We start from the raw sequence: 21,435 nt of genomic DNA, 5'->3' as shown, positions 1-21,435 counted from the left end.
GCTAGTAAAGGGCGCAGTTCCAAATGGGATACCTAATTTAAAAATAGCCAACATTCTAAAATCCACCCTTAGATTTCATGGAAATTTCTAACAGAGGACGCCCCCTTGAAGCTAGAATTTCACAAAAGTGGTGACCTAATGTTTCTTTCCCTTTGTCTCTATAATTACTCATCATGTTAAACCTATGAACATTTCTAAAATAGGATGTCCCCTTGTTCCCAGATTATCTAATGCCACAAAACTATCGAGGCCTATTGTTAAGTTCTCCATATCCCTATAATCACCCATTACGTTAAGCCTATGGACATCTTTCACATAGGATCTTTTTGTCCCCAGAATGCCCTCAAAATAGTGACCTAATATTGATTTCCCCTTGTTCCTATTAATTACTTTTATGGACATTTTAGACATGGGATTTCTCCATATCCCCAGAATCCCACGAAAATGGTGACTTGCTATTAGTTTTTCCTTGTCCCTATAATTCAAAAAAAATTGTGGCCTAATGTTAATTTTCCACTGTACCCCAAGTGCCATGCAAAATATCGACATTATGTCAGTTTTCTGCTTTGTTTGATTCTTTATTTCTTTTATCTATTTAACATAGGTCTCTCGTATGGGTACTAGATGGCATGTTTGGTCCTGAGTACCATATTGGAAACCAGATCATATAGCCTCTGTGTTAAATTTCTGTTCGAGACAATTTATGCCAATATATTTATTAGGCAAAAGAAATGATGCAACCACTAGACATTATATCAGTAAAATACAACTATCTGAGAGCAAGGTTAGCGAAGATTGTTTTGCTTTTAAACTTACTTTCCGTCACATATGTAGTAATGATATTAAATTATTTTCGGGGCAACACTACATCGGACAGGTATTAACTCGGCCACCTGAACCACAAAACTTTTTTATAAAAAAAAAATAGAAAACCAACAAATAACTGAAGTCAGCCAAACCAAGAGTGACTGTTTTTGCAATATATACTTGCGGTCACATGCGTAAATTGCTTTAGTGATAATATGAGCTTTTCATTATCCGCTAAAGAAACAAAACATCTTACATTCTTATAATTTCAAGTAAGATAGATTCATCCCACATGATAACCTACTACGTAATATTCACTTCAGTTAGAAACCACATGTTCCTGCCAGAACAAATAGAACCTGTTACATTGTATTTTTATCCAGACTGACTCAACGCATATAAAAAATCACCCAACCCCTCCAACCATAAATATTTGTACATATATTTTACCATGGCGGCTTTAGGCACTAGATTTTTTTCTTGTTTAATATAATATATCCGCGTGAACCTCTATTAGCCCCACTACAAAACATCTTTAAAAAAACAATACACCTCTAAGTATCAATGGTCTAAAGTCCTACTGACTAAATTCTGTATAGAGAACAGTTATAAATATCAGAACTAAAACAGATTCCCCTATGAGGGTCACATGATCATGCTTTAAAAAAGAATTCCAGTGTGATACTGTATGACAATGCTGCATCACTTAATCTCAGACAGCTTCGGAACGGGAAAGTGTGTTGGAAAACGTAAATTACTGAGACGTGACTTTGATCGTAAAGAAAGGACACCCAATATTATACCCGACAGACCTTCTAATGAGGATATATAAGTATAGCATGTTTCATCCTTTAATGACATTATGAAGAGGATGCTAAAGTGGGATGGAAACGTAAAATATTGAACCGTAACCTTCACCCTGAGCACAGTACGTCCAATTTCGTGTTAGACACGCCTTATAGTTTGTCCGTAAATGCATGTTATGACCACAGCGTGCAAATGTAAATAATCTCATTTTCCTGTGTCTAATCCTAAAGGATCAATGCGATTATGCGATAGATTGTTTTTCATTGTTGTAAACAGATTTTGTTTTAATTCTCACTAAGTCGGTGGAAATACTGAAATAGTGTTATTTGCAAAACAAGACTACAACGTTATTAGCACTATGTGTGCATGTCTGTCTGTCTGTCTGAAAGTTATGCAAGTATTAGATTTTTGAGCTCGTACTAATGCATATATGATTTGGTTAATTGATAAATAGATAGAGAGACTGATGTATCGATGGAGTGATCAGTAGTGAGAGATGGACATTACCTGGTGTACAAGACTCCGCTGTTGTACCTTTCATACACCAGATCGTGAAGATTAGGATAAACCATTGGATCTTCATCTCTACAGTTTGATAAGAAAAAGAAAACAATCAAAACTCGAAGAAAAATAGAGACGGAACAAAATTCCACGGGCTTTTGACAAACTTTGCCTGTAAAGAACAGAAACCAATATATGTAAAATCATCTGAAATTATTGGCTGCACATTTTACATAAAAGCTACCCTAAATTTTAACGTGCTTCTGTGTCGAAAATAAAATAAAATAAAATAAGATTTGTCTTTATAAACATATATGCTCCAACTGCAGCAAAAAGGGCAAAGTCCATATTATACAAAATACATAGATTGTCCACAAAAAGTTATATATTCAAAGTGTGCAAAAGGCGTGAAAAAAGTGAAAATGTAATAAATTAGAGCAGCAGAGAGGGCAAATCCTACAACTTTTATAGGGTTCCAAATGCCGAACTAAGCCCTTTGTGGAGGGCGAATCCTACAACTTTTAGAAGCCTCCAAACGCCGAAATGACGCTTTATGTAAACGCAATTGTCGCCGTCGTTGCTGCGTTTTCTTGTCGGCGCCCTCTCTGCTGCTTGCGATTAAAATTTTTTATTTAACCCGACTCAATACCGTGTCCGATGATTATGTAGATTTATTGTTATAAATCCGTGCGGGGCTGACTGAGCCTTACTAAATAAATTTCTAAACTTATTTATATCCATATCACCACTGCACCAAGTCTGATGTATATTTCGTAACGTGTGTGTATCAACTCCGTTAAACACAGCAAGAATATTACAGTTATCCCTGATCACTTTAGGAATTTGGGTATATCGTTGGGTTACATAAATCACATCTGTGTTTTTGTGCCTGCCGCGTGAAAATATCCTGGCAGGATTTGATTGTTTATCCAACATCACATCGTCGTACACGACTAAATTGTTAATTCTCCCGTCGATATCATCAATACTTGGTGCTTCATCAATGTCAGTGATAAATTCAACATCATCACCGTCGTTTAACGATTTTGCACTTTCATTAAACTCTTTTATTACATCATAACAACGCTGATCGTCTACACTCGGTGCTACCAAATACAACTTGTCCCACTTCATCCACTTCATTATTAAATTAAGTAACAATTGCGTCTTACCACTCCCAGATGGGCCAATTATAATCATACGAACAGAGTTTGGTAGTGCTGCGTGATGCTTAAATGGTTCTCGTTTCCTTGTAGCAGAAAAGTCAGTGATCTCCATTAGAATAATATAATATTAATATGGATTTATATTGTGTGAAATGTAGAGCACGTACTCCAACTGCAGACATAACAACCACTACAACAAAAAATAATCGACAAGCGCTTACAGGCAAGTGTGAACGAAGCGGTACAAAGAAATTTAAATTTATCTCCAGTGGCAAGTCAGCGCCAAAACCAAAGTCAAAACCAAAGTCAAGTAAAAAAAACGAGGTGATATCGCAGCCAAGTTAGGAAAATTACCAGGGGCTCCGTGGGCTAAATACCCAGGAGAAAAACGTCTCCCGGGATATAATTACTGTGGTCCTGGAACCCGACTTGATATCAGACTTGATGCCTTTGATCGACAAAAACCCGGAGAAGAACCAATAAATGCTATCGATAAAGCATGCCATGTCCATGATGCAACTTATAAAAGTAAAAATCTACAAGATAGACATCTCGCGGATGTGAAATTAATTCACGCTTTAAATGCCATCACTGATAAATCTTTCAAAGAAAGGTTAGCTAGTTGGTTAATAAAGTCCGCAATGAAATCTAAGCTTGTATTAGGCGCTGGTAATTAATTATAATGGAGTCGATTTATTATTCCCCAAGAGGATACTGGAGAGGTAGCGCAGCAATTAGTAAACTCGCTGAAGCAGCAAAAGTCACACGTGATACTGCAGCAGATTGGTTATCCAAAGAGGCAATATGGCAAATTTATCTACCGCGTCCTAGAAAAATTAATTTTGTACATTTTGATGTTAGTGTTCCTAATGAAGTTCATCAGGCTGATATATTATTTCTGCCACATGCATGATACCGTTCGTCGCAAAACATACAAGCACGCGTTAACTGTAGTTGATGTTGCAAGTAAATACAAAGAAGCAGAACCGTTAACGACTAAAAGAGCATCTGAGGTTGCTTCTGCGTTTGAACGAATTTATCAACGAGGCGGTCTACGATGGCCAAATCTATTACAAGTTGATCCTGGCAAAGAATTTCAGGGTGCAGTATCATCAACGATGAAGCAACATAATGTCACCATTAGACGAGGGCTTACTGAGATTCATCGTGATCAGGCAATGGTTGAACGATTTAATCGAACACTTGCTGAGCTCTTATTTGGATATCAGTACGCGAAAGAATCTATCCAAGACAAGAGATCTCGTGAATGGGTTGCAAGATTACCAAGCGTGATAACTGCATTAAATAATGAAATTACTCGAACAACCAACATGAAACTTATTAACGCAATTACCAATAAAAATATACCCGTACGACGTGATTTTTCAGTACAACCAATACTGGGTGATGTCACTGTAAGATATTTATATGAACCAGGTGAACTTGAAGGTGGTAAAAAAAGAACGACTGATCCTATCTGGAGCATCACGACACACAAGATATCTAACATAACTAGATCTACTGGTAGACCAGCAATCTACAGGCTGGATTCAACTGCTCCTCAACGTGGATTCACACGTGAACAACTACAAGTAATTCCCGAAGACACACAATTACCGCCCAGATCACTTAACTAGCACCAAGGGTGCCAGCACCACGACGTCGATTACACTCAAGACAGGTCAGCATCACATTATCGCGTGTATGACCGCGACTGTTATCTTTTCTGTCTACGGTAAATTGTTTTGGATTTTTATTACACCACAACATTATACAGTTACAGCTCGCACAGTGATTATTCTGCTGTTGTTTCAGTGTCATGATAAATTGAACATCGAGGTCGAAATCGCGATTGTTTTTTATTTTGTCACTCTGTTTGTAACCGGCTAATTGTTTTCTTATTATATCACTGTTGTTTTCATTATCATCAGCGTTTGACTCTTCCAAGACAATTCTTCGCAATTGAGATATTCTTCTGACTCTGGACACAGCCAAGTAAACCAAGTTTGACCATTGGATCATTCACAGATGGTGCAGAAGACATTTCTGATAATTCTGATTTGCAATAATTGTCTTTGATAGCAATATGAGCGGATTCACAATAACAATGTAGCATTTCCTTTTTTATTCTCCACGAACTCCATGATCCATCGTTGCTTACAGCCAGCGATTCTGAATATCTTTTATTTAAGTAAAATGAATCCGTTGCAACTCTAACTGCTGTATCGGGAAATCGATTTATCATTGATAGCAAGTTTATAGAAACATAAGCCAGCATCGAAGATCTTAAATGTGTGCATTGAGGTGATTCTCCATTAATATAACTTACAATTGTGCCCAGCCGTGTTCCGTCGGACAAGAAAGCGTCCTCCCGATTACAAAATATATTTCTCGCAGCGGCATCAGAAATTATAAAATTTAATTCAGCATCATCCATAATCAATCGTGAGTGATGTTGTTTATGATCATACGTACCACCTTGAGTAAATTTACCGATTATTCTTCTACCAAGATCTTTTGCTGTTTTTTCATTGTTGCGGATTTTAATCTTAAGAACTTTAGGATCTTCTTTAATAATGACATCCATGGGAGTATTTGGACTCTCTCGTGCATATTCTTCAATGACTTCATCGAGACTGCTATGCTCCGGTGTTGGTAACCAAACCAAAGTCTGCGGTCGATATGATATGGTTGCTTCACTGACAGTCAACGATACCAGTATTCGGCTGTCAAGCATATATCGCAATAACACTATTGGTGCCCAACGCTTTTCACTAAAGTGTCTGCCAAACCAAGCATAACAGTACGGATGAAGCTCTTTAGCGAATTCAAACGATGTCACACGAGCAAGTCCTGTCAGAGAAAAATCGGGTAAAGGACCGTTTATAGCAACTCGCGTCATCTAGTTCGTGTGATGTCCAAATCTTTTAAAATATCCACTACACTCGCCCATCCCAAGAAAGCTTCCCGGATAACACGCAACCATGTCCACGGAAATCATCTCGCTGGTATTATACTTGGTATTCCACAAACCGCCATGTCCATACTCGACACAACTCAATTGTATATCTTGAAGAAACTCACTTCGGGTTGGCCTCCATGAATTTCTTTCTCTGGCAACGTGGGCGACAACTGACAGAACTGTAGAACAATTAGTTAATAACTGTTCAGTGTTTTCTGAACATTTCTCTGCGAGTTTTTTCATTTGTTGTTGCAGAAATTGCGTCCGGTATAATTCACCGTTAGATCTTACAAATTGATCATACTCGCCGTCTTCGGAACTTTTAAACAACCACATCGACACAGGGTCGGTTTTGCTTATCTGTTTAATAAAATCAAATATATTTCCCGAATAATATTTCACAACACGATCCCGCGGAAATATCGTAACTGCGTTAGTCCAAGCGTGAGCGTTATGATGAATGATATTTATTGGAGCCCCGTTTCGATTATATTTCGATTGTATAATACTTCCTCTGTTATCGTTGTTACGGTTATGGGAAATCTTAATGCTTTTTCTAGCTCGGCAACATCGTTTATTGATGCTCCTGTATCCTTGACTTTTTCAGCCCACGCTGCTATCTTGGAACGTCTTAGATCAGTTAGACCGTTTCCGCGCATGGCATTTTTGAAATGTTCCATTACTCGCTCGGCTACACAATTCAGCCTTGACTTTGTCAATCTCATTGGGGTGAGTTTATTGATTTTTTTTTATTTTTATCAATGACCGCGGTCACAGGATACTCTCGAGCGTAATATGGTTTATCAATCCCAGTCAACATTCCTGGTTTGGAATCGTTACTTAACGGTTTTTTCACTAGCAAGGACAGGGTCATTTTTATCACGGATAATCCACGTATCGGAATCTGCTTGCACAATAAATTTTATTCTGAAAAAGTATTTCTGACTATCAAAGAGATAATCGATAATTGTTTTCGCTCGTGCATCATTCATTGTAGCGTCCTTGACTTCGTCGGTGTCGCGTATAATTTGAAATGTGGACCATACGTGAGATGCACCGTCGTTACGAAATTCTTTTTTGGCATTTCTGATAATATCAAACAGATCAGTCAGGGCTCGTCTCCGCGAGTCAGGGGTTAGTCTGTCAAGATCGAATTTAGAAGCTTTCCCGCTGCCGATTGCAGATAATCTTTCAAACTCCTCAATATTATATTTAAGACAAACATTTAAATAAGAAATATATATATATATATATATATATATATATATATATATATATATATATATATATATATATATATATATATATATATATATTGAATCAGTGCAAGTGGCTTCAAGTTGGATCTGTAACTGTTTGTAATAAATCCTGCAGAAAAGAATTCTGCGGGAAACATTCCCAAAGCGTCCGAAGGGGGAGTTTAGGACCAATACCCTGCCTGCGATGTGGCGTTGGGGTCAGGAGTAAAACACAGTTATGTGCAAGTCGCGGGGGAAAGAGATACCGTGAACTTAAAAGATATTATAACAAAAAAGATAACGATGTTGCGCTAAAATGTGAGCGCGATTATTTAACTAAGTTTTCAGGCAAATTAGAAATTAGACAATTATATTATTATATAAATGAGTCAAGAATTTGTCCCACATCCTATCATTAAGAATTACGAAGCGAATCATGAGGGAATAGTCAGACATTGCAGGTTGAAACAACCAGTTGGTTTTGTTACTAATGCTGGTTATCTTAGATTTACTGCTGGGGGTAAAGCCTATCATAATCAGAGGTTTATATTCGCATGTTTCTTTGGGAAGATCAAAGACGGTCTTGTAACTGATCACATTGATGGACAAAAACTTAATAACTCTCTTCAGAATTTACAGGCAATCACACCTAGTGAAAATTCTGCATGGGGGGAATACTGGGGGAAAGAGAGAGTCTAGGGCAGTTAAATCTTTCAACATAAGTACCAGTGAAGAAAAAATATTTCACTCAGTGAACTCAGCTGCCAAGTATTTCGGTATTAACTCCGCGGGGTTACGACGTGTGGCAGATAAAGTGACCAAATCTACCCTCTCAGTAACATATAGACAAAAATTGTTTATCATTATTTACTTCACTAAAATCGAGGATTTTTAATGTAAATGGGAGATAACTCCGTTAAGCATATCTCATGCAATTAGTTCCCCCCCCCCTTGTCAAAGTGATTGCGCAACACTCCCTGAGATTGTGCAATACAGGTAAATTTATCCAGATCGGTATACAATTATTTTACAATTTCGTCACAGTCTATAACACTTCCGCGTTTGTGAGTACAGGTATTTTTCATAAGTAATATGAATTCAGTGTTTAGATCCAACTTAAATTTAAAATCCAGTTCAGAATTTAAATCTAGTTCTGAAACTCAGCAGTAATGTTTTAGAACTTGTTAACTGTCTGTCAGTAGTTACCTATATAATAATTTTTAAACCCTGTATTATCAGATTAGACAGTGGTACAGTGGTAAAGCGTTTGACTCTTGTCCCGAGTTTATCAAATGCCATCAGTTCGAATCTCGTCACGGACATACTGTCGACGGTGCCCATTTGGGGTTTTATAATAAAATGGGGGCTCCAGCAGGGGCCTTGTGTACATATCTCCTCCACGTCGAATCGTAGGGGTGTGTTTTTCACCCTTGGGATTTCGATCTTGTGGGGTATGTACATGGAGCTCCCAAAAATAAACAGTAGCCTTGGATGTATAAAGCTCTACATCACATATGTCAACAAAAATGTGGCTAAAAGAACCGATCACGAGGATGCCGAGAAGCTATCAGAAAAGCTCTGTAAGACTGAGTCAAAATAAAAAATCACCTTGACAAAATCAAGGAAGTAAAAAATCTCAAGTCTGAAAGGACCTCGTGGAGACCCATAGGCCAATGCAAGACCCATGTTGTATATAACATTTATATATGAATTACGAAAATATCAATGATGTGATTGTTGCTATTAAAAAATTAGAAGAGCACGGATTGAATATATCACTAAATCCTGAAACAATTATGTCTGATTTTGAAACACTACATGATTGCGCAACACTACATGTATGAAGCTAAATGTGCAGGGCATTATATTCTGCCTGCTTAGTACCGATTTATAAAAAGGATCCACACGAGTTTATATAAATCGCTGGCTGCAGTAGAAGGAGCACAAATAAACGAATTTGTTTTATTGTCTCGTGCAGTTGAAAAGATTAGGTTGGAATTAGCTCAAGAATATGAAACAAGGAAGATAATAAATACTCGTGTAAGAAAGCTAAAATATTGTATGTCCCTTGATGAAGTCGAGGAAGTAAATATCTCACCTTGATATACCTAGAAATGAAATCGCCTTGATAAAATCAAGGAAGTAAAAAAAGTGATATATTTTTTTTACTGCCTCGTAATGAGACTTGTATCAGTCCGAGTTAGATAATATTTTCCTTAGTCGGCTGGATGTAATGCAAGAGTGAGCGTAATTGAGAAGTTTTCCGTGTCGGTCCTGAAAAATAACAACCTCATCTGGGTCTATCCCAGTCAGACTTAAAAGATTATCGATTTCATCTTTGGTTGCATATTTTGATAAATCTATATCAGCGCGCTTCACTTTTCTGTTGAGAAGAGTTCTTCCGTAAATATCAACCATTATTTAATAGGAAACTGTTTAAATCGACCCGTGGTATACTCGTGCACAACTTTGTGAGGTGGTTTGGTTGACGCTGATATCACATCAAGGACATTTAATACTTCACGACCACATATCGGAGGATCGGTCAGTGTTTGTGTTGGTAGAGTTGAGTACCAAACTTTTGTCCCTGTCAAGGACAGGGGGATGTCTTTTGTATATTTTAGAAATTCAATTGGCGGTGCTAACCCATACGAATCAAAATAGATGATTCCACGTGGATCGATCGCGTAAGCAACCCAATGAGTTCCTGGACCGTTACTGTTATCAAGATTAATAATTCCGGTTTCTGGATTATTCGGTTGTTGTGGTAATTGATCTCGCATAAAGATGCCTCTGAAATTTTTTTATATTTAATTGTTTAACAGCGTCAAGCAAGTCAAAATTTGACATTGGAGTTAAAACCGTTTTGGGTACCACGATGGCGAAGTTCCTGGAAGACTTAGTCCGCGTCCTTTTTTTGTATCCTTTTCCAGTTGCTTTCTTCAGTGCCATTCCAGCAGCGGTTCCAACAGCTGCTAACGCGGCTTCTTTAGCAACAGCTGGGGCAGCAGCAGCTATCAGTGCTGGTATTGCTGCGAGAAGAGGAAAGATACCGCCTGTTTTAACCATATTCTTGACCGTGGCTGGAGAAAAATCAAGCTGAGTTCCAGTTTTCGCTTGCTTTGCTTTATTAAAATGAGTAAGTTGTGTTTTATTCAACGATAACTTGGTTGGACCTCCAGTAATTTGATCATGTTTTAAAGTTATTTTTGTGCCGCATGTGCTTGCCTGCTTTGACTGCAATTTCTTAGCCTGAGCAGGAGTCAGAGTAACATTAACATAAGTGTACATTTTATTTAGATTGGATTGATCTAATTGTTTACATGTTTTCTACTGGTGCGTCAACGATTCTCATTCGACCACTAATACCTTCAAGTAACATTGCTTTATCGCTGAGAATACCGCGATTGCTCTATAGGGACCGGTAACATCTGCATGAGCAGGATCGGGAACTGGTAGGGCGCCAACACGAGCTCGAAAGTGAATATCAACAACAGATTGTTTGGATAAATCAAGATGCTCCAGCGAAAAGTAATAAATCGGGTACAAATTTGTGAAATCAAGCTGTGATATTTGCGTCCCAGTATCTATATTTGTGTTACGTGACAAGAATGTCAACCAGCGATGATATGCGCGCGCCACATGATTATTTGTAAAACTTAATGATATATCTTTGGATGGTTCTTGTTGGCCGTTTATTCTCAACGAAACCTCAGTAACGTCAAGTTTGTCAAATATCATATGAGACTTTCGCTGATTACCCGTCCGACTAACATCCTGCAGCGCAATAAAAATATGTCGTGGCGCAGAAACACCCTGCTGTGATGCTATATGCCAAGTAAACACATCCCTGACGGAACTTTGGACGGCGTCGTGGTTACTGTAAGCCACGATAGCAATGATTTACCGCCTTGATTCATAAAAGAGAGCAGTAGCGGTTCTTCTGTGACCGATGGAGTTAATACCGGCATCCACAGTGAAAGTTTCGTTATTGTTACTTTACCAGAAAAAGCAGCATCAGCACCAGCACCAGCACCAACAACACCAGCTCCTCGCCAGATCGCATCATTGTCATCGGCTTTTCTATAAAGCACAACTGTGTGTCTAGCTCCAAAGATAACCCTTCTAACATCTCTGCAAAATCCAAAGATATGAGAGAGTGGAATCGCGCACGAAATACTGTTATTGTTTCCTGACAACATTGATCGGCGTGTTGCAAATCCTAAGTTGTGAGTCACGCTAGCACTCATAACTACCGGCTCCACATCTGCGTTATCAGCAGCGGCAGTGACCTTTTTTGGTCTTCTTATAACATACAGAATATGATTGGCGTTATCGGTACTATCTTTGGCAAACATCATTGATGGACCAGATGATCTTGTAAAGTCGTCAGAATATCTCGCTAGACCAATTATTGTTGTGGTAACATCGACATCATTTTGAATCGATTCGATATTTTTTCCATCAATCATGTATGTGGCGCTGCTAAACAATGCCATAATTCCGTTGTTGACAAAACCAACTCGTGTATTGGGATCGTAGTTAGTACCATCCGCCTTTATAAGGTTACCTTCTACTTCAATAAACGCCTCAGATGGCAGAAAATATCTACTTGTATCGTGAACTTGAAGTTCAATACGCCCTCGCTGATTTGGCTCTCTTGCATCGTAGGAATAAAATTGATAATCACGCACCGATTTATCTCTAGGAACCGGCGCATCTACATCGGATATGGATTTGAACATTTTATACTATTGCGTGAGCAGCAGAGAGACTGAGCCCACCAACTATTCCGTCCAACAGAACCCTCTATCGAGAACACTCGTGATAAAGGGTCTTATTTCACAAAATAAACCCTCTATTCAGAAAACTATGATAAATAAGCCTTCTCTGCTGACTAGAAGAGTTATTTCATGAAAAATAACTAACTATAAAAATATTTCTTGACTCCGGGGGTGGGGGGTAGACGAAACACTTGGTGGCCTAGTCTCTCTGCTGCTCAAAATGTAAATATTCTAGGATTTCTAGTTAAAAATTGTATCTAACCCAACTCGATACCGTGTCCGAGGATCATGTAAATTTATCGTCACAAATCCATATGGTTTTGCCTGAGCACGACTAAAGAAATTTCTGAATTTATTTATGTCCATGTCCCCGCTGCACCAAGTTCGATGAATATTTTGTAACGTGTGTGCGTCAACACCGTTAAATACCGCGAGAACGTTACAGTTATCTCTAATCACTTTCGGAATTTGTGTATACCGTTGAGTTACATAAATCACATCAACGTTTTTATGCCTGCCGCGGGAAAATATCCTGGCAGGGTTTGATTGTTTGTCCAACATGATATCATCGTACACGACTAAATTATTAATACTCCCATCAATATCATCGATACTCGGTGCTTAATCAATATCAATTATAAAATCAATAACATCTTCACTTATCGATTTTGCACTTTCGTTAAAATCTTTTAATACCTGATAACATCGCTGATCGTCCACTGATGGTGCTATCAAATATAATTTATCCCACTTCATCCACTTCATTATTAAATTAAGTAACAACTGTGTCTTACCCGACCCAGATGGGCCTATAATAATCATTCGAATTGAATTTGGTAGCACTGAGTTATGTTTAATTGGCTCTCGTCGCTTTGACGCAGAAAAGTCAGTGATCTCCATTAGATATATCATAAAATAAATATGAATTGATATTGTGTGAAATGCCGAACATATACCCCAACTGCGGATATGACAACAATTACAACAAAAAATAATCGACAAGCGCTTACAGGCAAGTGTGAACGATGCGGTATAAAAAAGTTTAAATTTATTTATAAAAAAAAGGAGATGATATCGCAGCCAAGTTAGCCAAGTAACCAGGAACACCGTGGGCTAAATACCCAGGAGAAAAACATCTTCCAGGATATAATTACTGTGGTCCTGGAACCCGACTTGATATCAGACTTGATGCTCAAGATCAGCTCAATCCAGGTGAGTATCCGATAAACGCTATTGATAAGGCGTGTCATGCTCATAATGTAGCTTATAAAAGTAAAAATCTACAAGATAGGCATCTCGCGGACGTGAAATTAATTCATGCGTTAAATGCCATCACTGATAAATCTTTCAAAGAAAAGTTAGCTAGTTGGTTAATAAAATCCGCAATGAAATGTAAATTAGCGCTAGGTGCTGGTATATAATGGAGTCGATTTATTATTCCCCAAGCGGATATTGGAGAGGTAGCGCAGCAATTAGTAAACTTGCCAGTGCAGCAAAAGTTACTGTTAAAAATTGGTTATCCCGACAGGCAATATGGCAAATTTATCTACCGCGTCCTAAACAAATTCACTTTGCACATTTTGATGTTAGTGTACCAAATGAGGTTCATCAGGCTGATATATTATTTCTGCCACATGATACTATCCGAAGACGTACATACAAGTACGCGTTAACTGTAGTTGATGTTGCAAGTAGATACAAAGATGGTGAACCGCTATCAACTAAAACAGCATCTGAGGTTGCATCTGCGTTTAAACGAATTTATCAACGTGGTCTACGATGGCCAAATCTATTACAAGTTGATCCTGGTAAAGAATTTCAGGGTGCAGTATCATCGTTGATGAAGCAACATAACGTCACCATCAGACGAGGACATACTGAAATTCACCGTGATCAGGCAATTGTTGAGCGATTTAATCGAACACTTGCTGAGCGGTTATATGGATATCAATACGCGAAGGAATTTATTCAGGATACGAGATCGCGCGAATGGGTTGCAAGATTACCAAGCGTGATAGCTGCGCTAAATAGCGAGATCACACGAACAACCAACATGAAACCTGCCATCGCGATCACAAAAAAAACATATACCCGTACGACGTGATTCTTCAGCACAGCCGATACTGGGTGATGTTACAGTTAGATATTTATATGAACCGGGTGAACTTGAAGGTGGTAAAAAAAGAGCAACTGATCCCATTTGGAGTGTTACCACACACAAGATAACCACCGTGACAAGATCCACTGGTAGACCAGCAATCTATAGGTTGGATTCAACTGCTCCTCAACGTGGATTCACACGTGAGCAATTACAGGTGATTCCTGAGGATAGGCAATTACCGCCAAAATCACTTCAGTGATTTCAATCACTTAACTAGCACCCCGACGTCGATTGCACTCAAGACAGGTCAACATGATATTATCACGTGTATGACCGCGATTGTTATCTTTTCTGTCTACGGTAAATTGTCTTGAATTTTTATTCGAATACTGCCATAGCATTATACAATTACAGCTCGCGCAGTTATTATTCTGCTGTTGTTTTAACTCAATAATAAATTCAACATCAAGATCAAAGTCGCGATTATTTTTTTTTGTCACTCTGTTTGTAACCAGAGAGTTTTTTCTTATTACATCATCATCGGTGATGCTGTTGTTTTCATTATTAATTTTATCAGCTATTGAATCTTCCAAGACAATTCTTCGCAGTTGAGATATTCTTCTGACTCTGGACACAGCCAAGTAGACTAATTTTGACCATTCGATTCGATCATCAACGATCCAGACAGTTGTATCACTGATAGTTAGTCCTTGAGATGAATGAATTGTCATTGCGTATCCTAGCGTCCACGGGGATTTATTCATTTTTAGTGCATCTTTGACAGCATTAATATCAACTAACACAATATCATTCAGTACTAAATTCTGTTTTTCTGTCCCTGACGCAGTCAGGCGCCCTGGTATATCAACATCTATATTTTGTAACCGCGTATCAGCTGGTCTATAACATAACGGCACTGGCAGCATTAGAAACTTTTCTTGTTGTAATTGAAATAACTGCTGTTGAAGTGTGTCTGACTATCTTTCTACTTGCTACTATCAAATCGTCTGGTTTCCACACGCTCCAAAAGTCGCTCATTGAAGTTTCAGGAATCATCTCGCGCATAATTTCACATTGAATTTTATTCGGTTGTAATCTGATTAATGTTTTAAATTCTTTCAACGTTGCATCAAGTGCTCTATGATCATCAGACACTTCTTCGTAATAATCAACAAAATCTTTTAACCAATCATGCGGAGATGCGCCGACAAACGGAGGTGGTTGACCGTGATCGCCGCACATAATCACTGCAGTATTTTTCGTTAGCAGCCAATCAAGAAATGTTTTTAATGCTTCCAGCGCCACCGTTCATATCTCATCCCAAATTATTTCCCCAGGAATATATTTTGTTCCCATTCGATCTGACGTCCACACACCGCCGCTGTATTTGAAAAAGCTGTGCCAAGTGCAAGAATTGACTCCTCGCTGTTTCATCTCCCTGGCAAGCCTGTGTGTAGGTGTTAGCACAATCATATCCGATTTTCCAAATAATTCAATCGCTCGAGTTGTTTTACCAGACCCTCCCAGCCCGTTTAAGTAAACGGTTTTGTGTCTAGTGATTGGATCATACACAGATGGTGCGGAAGATATTTCTGACATTTCCGATAATTTACAATAATCATCCTTAATTGCAACATCAGCGGATTCACAATATTCGTGTAACATCTCCGCTTTTATTCTCCACGAACTCCATGATTCATCAGTGCTTGTAAAACGAGCCAATAATTCTGAATATTTTTTATTGATATAAAATGAATCCGTTGCAACTCTAACTGCGGTGTCAGGAAATCGATTTATCTTTGATAGTAAATTTATAGAAACATAACCTAGCATTGAAGATCTTAGATGTGTGTACTGAGGCGATTCTCCGTCGATATAACTTACAATTGTGCCCAACTTTCTTCCGTCGGACAAGAACACATCCTCCCGATTACAAAATATATTTCTCGCAACAGCGTCAGCAATTATAAAATCCAATTCAGCATCATCGATAATCAGTCGCGAGTGATGCATTTTATGATCAAATGCTGCACCCTGAGTAAATTTAGCGATTATTCTTCGTCCAAGATCTTTTGCTATTTTTTCTCTATTGCTATGTTTGATCTTGAGAACTTTAGGAGCTTCTTTAATAATGAGATCCATCGGAGTATTTGGACTCTCTCGTGCATACTCACTAATAACTTCATCTACACTGACACGCTCCGGTGTTGGCAACCAAACTGAGGTCTGCGGTTGATATGATATGATTGCTTCACTGACAGTCAACGATACCAGTATTCGGCTGTCAAGCATATATCGCAATAACACTATTGGTACCCAGCGCTTTTCACTGAAGTGTCTGCCAAACCAAACATAACAGCACGGATGAAGTCCCGCGGCAAATTCAAACGAAGTCACACGAGCAAATCCTGTCAAATCAAAGTCGGGTAAAACGCCGTTTATAGCAACTCTTGTCATCGAGTTCGTGGGATGTCCAAATCGCTTAAAGTATTCGCTGCACTCGCCGTTCCCGAGAAAGCTTCCTGGGTAGCAAGCAATCATATCCACGGAAATCATATCCCGGTAGTCATACCGGGTATTCCACAACCCGCCATGCCCATAATCGACACAACTCAATTGTATATCCGAAAGAAACTGACTTCGGGTTGGTCTCCACGAATTTCTTTCTCTTTCGGCATGAGCGGCAACACTTGGAACTGTAAAACAATTAACCAATAACTGCTCAATGTCTTCAGAAACACTTGCGTTTCTCACATATTTCTCTGCGAGTTTTTTCATTTGTTGTTGCAACGACTCCGTCCGGTATAATTCCCCGTTGGGTTTTACAAATTGATCATACTCGGAATCTTCGGAACTCCTAAATAACCACACCGACACAGGGTCGGTTTTACTCAGTGTGTAAATATATTTCCGGAATAAAGTTTGACAACACGATCTCGTGGAAATATTGTAACTGCATCAGTCCAGGCATGAGAGTTATGATCAATAATTTCAATCGGTGATCCTGACTTTTTATAATGTTTGGAATTATATAATATTTCCCCGGTTAGTGTTTTTACTGTTATTGAACGTTTTAATTTACTTGATAGCACAGCAACATCATTTATTGTTGCCCCAGTATCCTTGACTTGCTCAGCCCATGCTGTTATTTTTTCACGTCGCAGATCGGTTAAACCGTTTCCTCGTTTTGCGTTTTTAAAATGTTCCATTACTCGCTCTGCTACACAATTTAACGCCAACGACGAAGACGTTCTCATCGGGGTGAGTTTATTAATTTTTGGTTTTTTTACTAGATAGATTACAGGATACGCTCGAGCGTAATATGGTTTATCAATCCCGGTCAGCATTCCTGGTTTGGAATCTTTACTTAACAGAATGGTCTTTCCGTTAGCAAGAACAGGGTCGAGTTTGTCACGAATAATCCACGTATCGGAATCTGTTTGCACAATAAATTTTTTTCTGAAAAAATATTTCTTACTGTGTTCATCGCTTTGATAAATATCAAATAGATAATCAATAATTGTTTTTGCTCGGGCATCAGTCATTGTAGCATCGATGACTTCGTCAATATCGCGGATAATTTTAAATGACGACCATACATGAGAAGCGCCGTCGTCGCGGAATTCTTTTTTTCCCTCTCTGATAATATTAAATAGATCAGTTAGATTCCGCCGTCGTGAGTCTCTGTTTAGCCTGTCAAGATCAAATCTCCAAGCGCCAAATAAACCCTTCATATTATATTTAAGACAAATATTTAAATAAGAAATATTATATATACAATGAATAACTGCAAGTGGTTAAAAGTTGGATCTGTAACAGTCTGTAATAAGCCTTGAAGGAAGGAATTCTGCGGTGAACACATACAAAGCATCAAACAAGGGAGCACAGGACCTATCCCAAGCATGCGATGTGGCATTGGCGTCAGGAGTAAAACACAATTATGTGTGAGATGCGGAGGAAAGCGATACCGGGAACTCAAGCGATATTATAATTAAAAAAAAATAACGAAGATGCGCTGAAATCCGAGAGTGATTATATAACTAAGTTTTCAGACAAATTATAATTTAGACAAATATATTATTATATAAATGAATCAAGAATTTGTCTCACATCCAACCATCGAGAATTATGAAGCATCACGCGAGGGAATAGTGAGACATCGTAAATTGAAAAAAAAAAAACAGTTGGTGCTGTTAGTAATGCTGATTATCTTAAATTTAAGGTTGCTGGGGGTAAAAACTATTATAATCACAGGATCGTGTACGAGTGTTTCTTTGGAGAGATCAAAGTTGGTCTTGTAATCGATCACAAAGATAATAATAAACTTAATAACTCTCTCCAAAATTTACAATCCATTACTCCAAGCGAGAATTCTGCACGAGGTAGCACTGGTAAATTTGCAAAAATTCCCAGAGCTGTCAGATCTCTCAACAAAAATACTAATAAAGAAAATAAATTTTGCTCAATGAACTCAGCTGCGAAGTATTTTGGTATTAACTCCCATTCGGTTCAACGTGTTGCAGAAAATATTATCAAATCAACTTTTTCACGTAAGTTTGATAGCTGGATCATATTTTCTTATGTAGATAACTCTACAGCGACTGTGTGAAAATCCTTCGGATTTTTGAAGTCAATGATACAATTATTTCCCCTTGTCAGGAAGTGTTGCGCAACACTCCTTGACAGGTAAATTTATCCAGTGCGGTTTTTTTTTTTACATACAACTGTATACACACTGCGTCACAGTCTCGCGTTTGTCAGTATTTTCATAAATCAGAGCTTAAATTCAGTGTTTAAAATTCAATTCAGAATTTGTTAACTGTCTGTTACCACTACAGAGGTATATTATTTTACAGGTAACACAACCAGCAGACGATTTTCTGCAAAAGGAAGTAAATAACCTACCTGTATAAATTTCACAACAGGTAGATCAGTATATAATAATTTTTAAATCCTATATTATCAGATTAGACAGTGGCACAGTGGTAACGCGTTTGACTTTCGTCCCGACGCTATCAAATGCCATGTTCGAATCCTCGTCACGGACATATTGTTCGACGGGCCCATTTGGGATTTTTTTATAATAGATGGGGGCTCCAGCAGGGGCCTTGTGTGCATATCTCCTCCACGTCGAATCGTGGGGGTACGTTTTACCCCTGGGAATTCGATTTGGGGGGTATGCATACAGACAGTTTCACTTTCGCTTGGAGCCCCCAGAAATAAACAGTAGTCATTGGATGCATAAGCTCTACGGTCAAAAACAAAATATGGCTAAAAGAACCGATCACGAGGATGCCGAGAAGCTATAAGAAAAGCTCTGTAACACTGAGATAAAAAAAATCTGAAAAATAAAAAAATCACCTGAAACACAAAGTGTTTCAATGACAAAATCAAGTCTGAAAGGACCTCGTGGAGACCCATAAGCCAGTATAAGACTAACCGCTCATCAATGACTGCTGTTTAGTTTTTTTATTTTAAATATATAAAAATATATAGAAATATGAATCACGAAAATATCAATAATGTGATTGATGCTATTAAAAATTTAGAAAAACAAGGATTTAATTTATCACTAAATCCTGAAACAATTCTGTCTGATTTTGAATCATTATATGAATCTAAATGCGCAGGGCGTTATATTCTTCCTGCTCAATATCGATTTATAAAGATGATTCAAAATAATTTGTATAAATCGCTGGCCAGCGTAGAAGAAGCACAAATAAATGAATTTGTTCCACTGTCGCGTGCAATCGAAAAGATCAGGCTGGTACTGGCAGCCGAGTATGAAACTAAAAAGATAATAAATAATCGCGTCCGAAAATTGAAACATTGTATGTCCCTTGACTTCGTCAAGGATGACAGCGTCAGTGACGAGGAAGTAAATACCTCACCTTGATTTCGTCATTGACGAAGTCAAATACCTTGATTTACTTGGAAGTGAAATCGAAAGTAAAAGAAAATATTACTTTTCTTTTACTGTCCAAATTATGCAATTGTCCGATTTCACTGATTGCTACTAGCAAATACCCTATCAGGATTAGCAACTTGGACAGTGTTGCAATAAAATATTATAATAAAACCAGCAATTTGGACATTTTCTCTGGTTTTTACTAGCAAATACCCTATCAGGATTAGCAACTTGGACATTTTCTCTGGTTTTTACTAGCAAATACCCTATCAAGACTAGCAACTTGGACAATTTCTCTGGTTTTTACTAGCAAATACCCTATCAAGATTAGCAACTTGGACAATTTCTCTGGTTTTTACTAGCAAATACCCTATCAAAACCAGCGAAATTGTCAGTGTTAAAAAAATATATATAAAGTAAAATATTTTTACTGCACAAAAAATAAAATTATTATAGTAAAATATTTTTACTGCACAAAAAATAAAATTATTATAGTAAAATATTTTTACTGCACAAAAAATAAAATTATTTTAGTAAAATATTTTTACTGCACAAAAAAATAAAATTATCGTGAAATCGTCCGATTTCTGTGATTTTTCCCCGTTGACAAAGTCAGGGACGCTGTCAGTGGAAATCCTTTAGGATTTTCACTGCAGTATCTTATCAAGATGATCCCGTGAAATGCACGAGTGAGCATAATTCATGATTTGGTCTGGAAAACATGTGATCGCTATGATATGATTCTCTTGTAGTTGTTTCAACTGCGATTCTGTCAGCAAAAAATTATCATTGCCGTATTTATCAATAACTATTTTAACTTCACCTATCAAATGATTTTTACCGCTGAATATTTTCCTGATATATTCTTCAAGTGTTTTTTTGTCGTATATGAAACATTTCACGTGCTGATACATGCTATATTTTTTTATCATTTAATATAATTTATTGTGACAGTGCTGTCATTGATGGTGATGGCACTGTTATTGTTGCCGACATCACTGTCGGTGTCGTCACTGTCAGTGGAAATGTCAGAGACATTTTCATCACTGTCACTAGCAATAAAATCACTGTCAGAGAGATCACTGTCACTAACAATAAAATCACCGTCAGAGAGATCACTGTCGGTGCAAATGTTAGAGACATTTTCATCATCATCATACT

At 37.9% G+C, this 21,435-nt stretch overlaps 1 protein-coding gene across 1 annotated transcript in view; it reads right to left on the bottom strand.

The window, feature by feature from the left end:
- Nucleotides 1-21,435, bottom strand: part of LOC149803179 (uncharacterized) — a 303,327-nt gene that overhangs the window by 265,352 nt on the left and 16,540 nt on the right. The gene's annotated exons all lie outside the window — the stretch shown is intronic.

The sequence above is a fragment of the Sinohyriopsis cumingii genome, chromosome 3 (genome assembly GCF_028554795.1).
Source record: "Sinohyriopsis cumingii isolate HCF-2022 chromosome 3, ASM2855479v2, whole genome shotgun sequence".
Classification (NCBI taxonomy): Eukaryota; Metazoa; Mollusca; class Bivalvia; order Unionida; family Unionidae; genus Sinohyriopsis; species Sinohyriopsis cumingii.
This window is presented reverse-complemented; position numbering and strand designations above follow the sequence as displayed.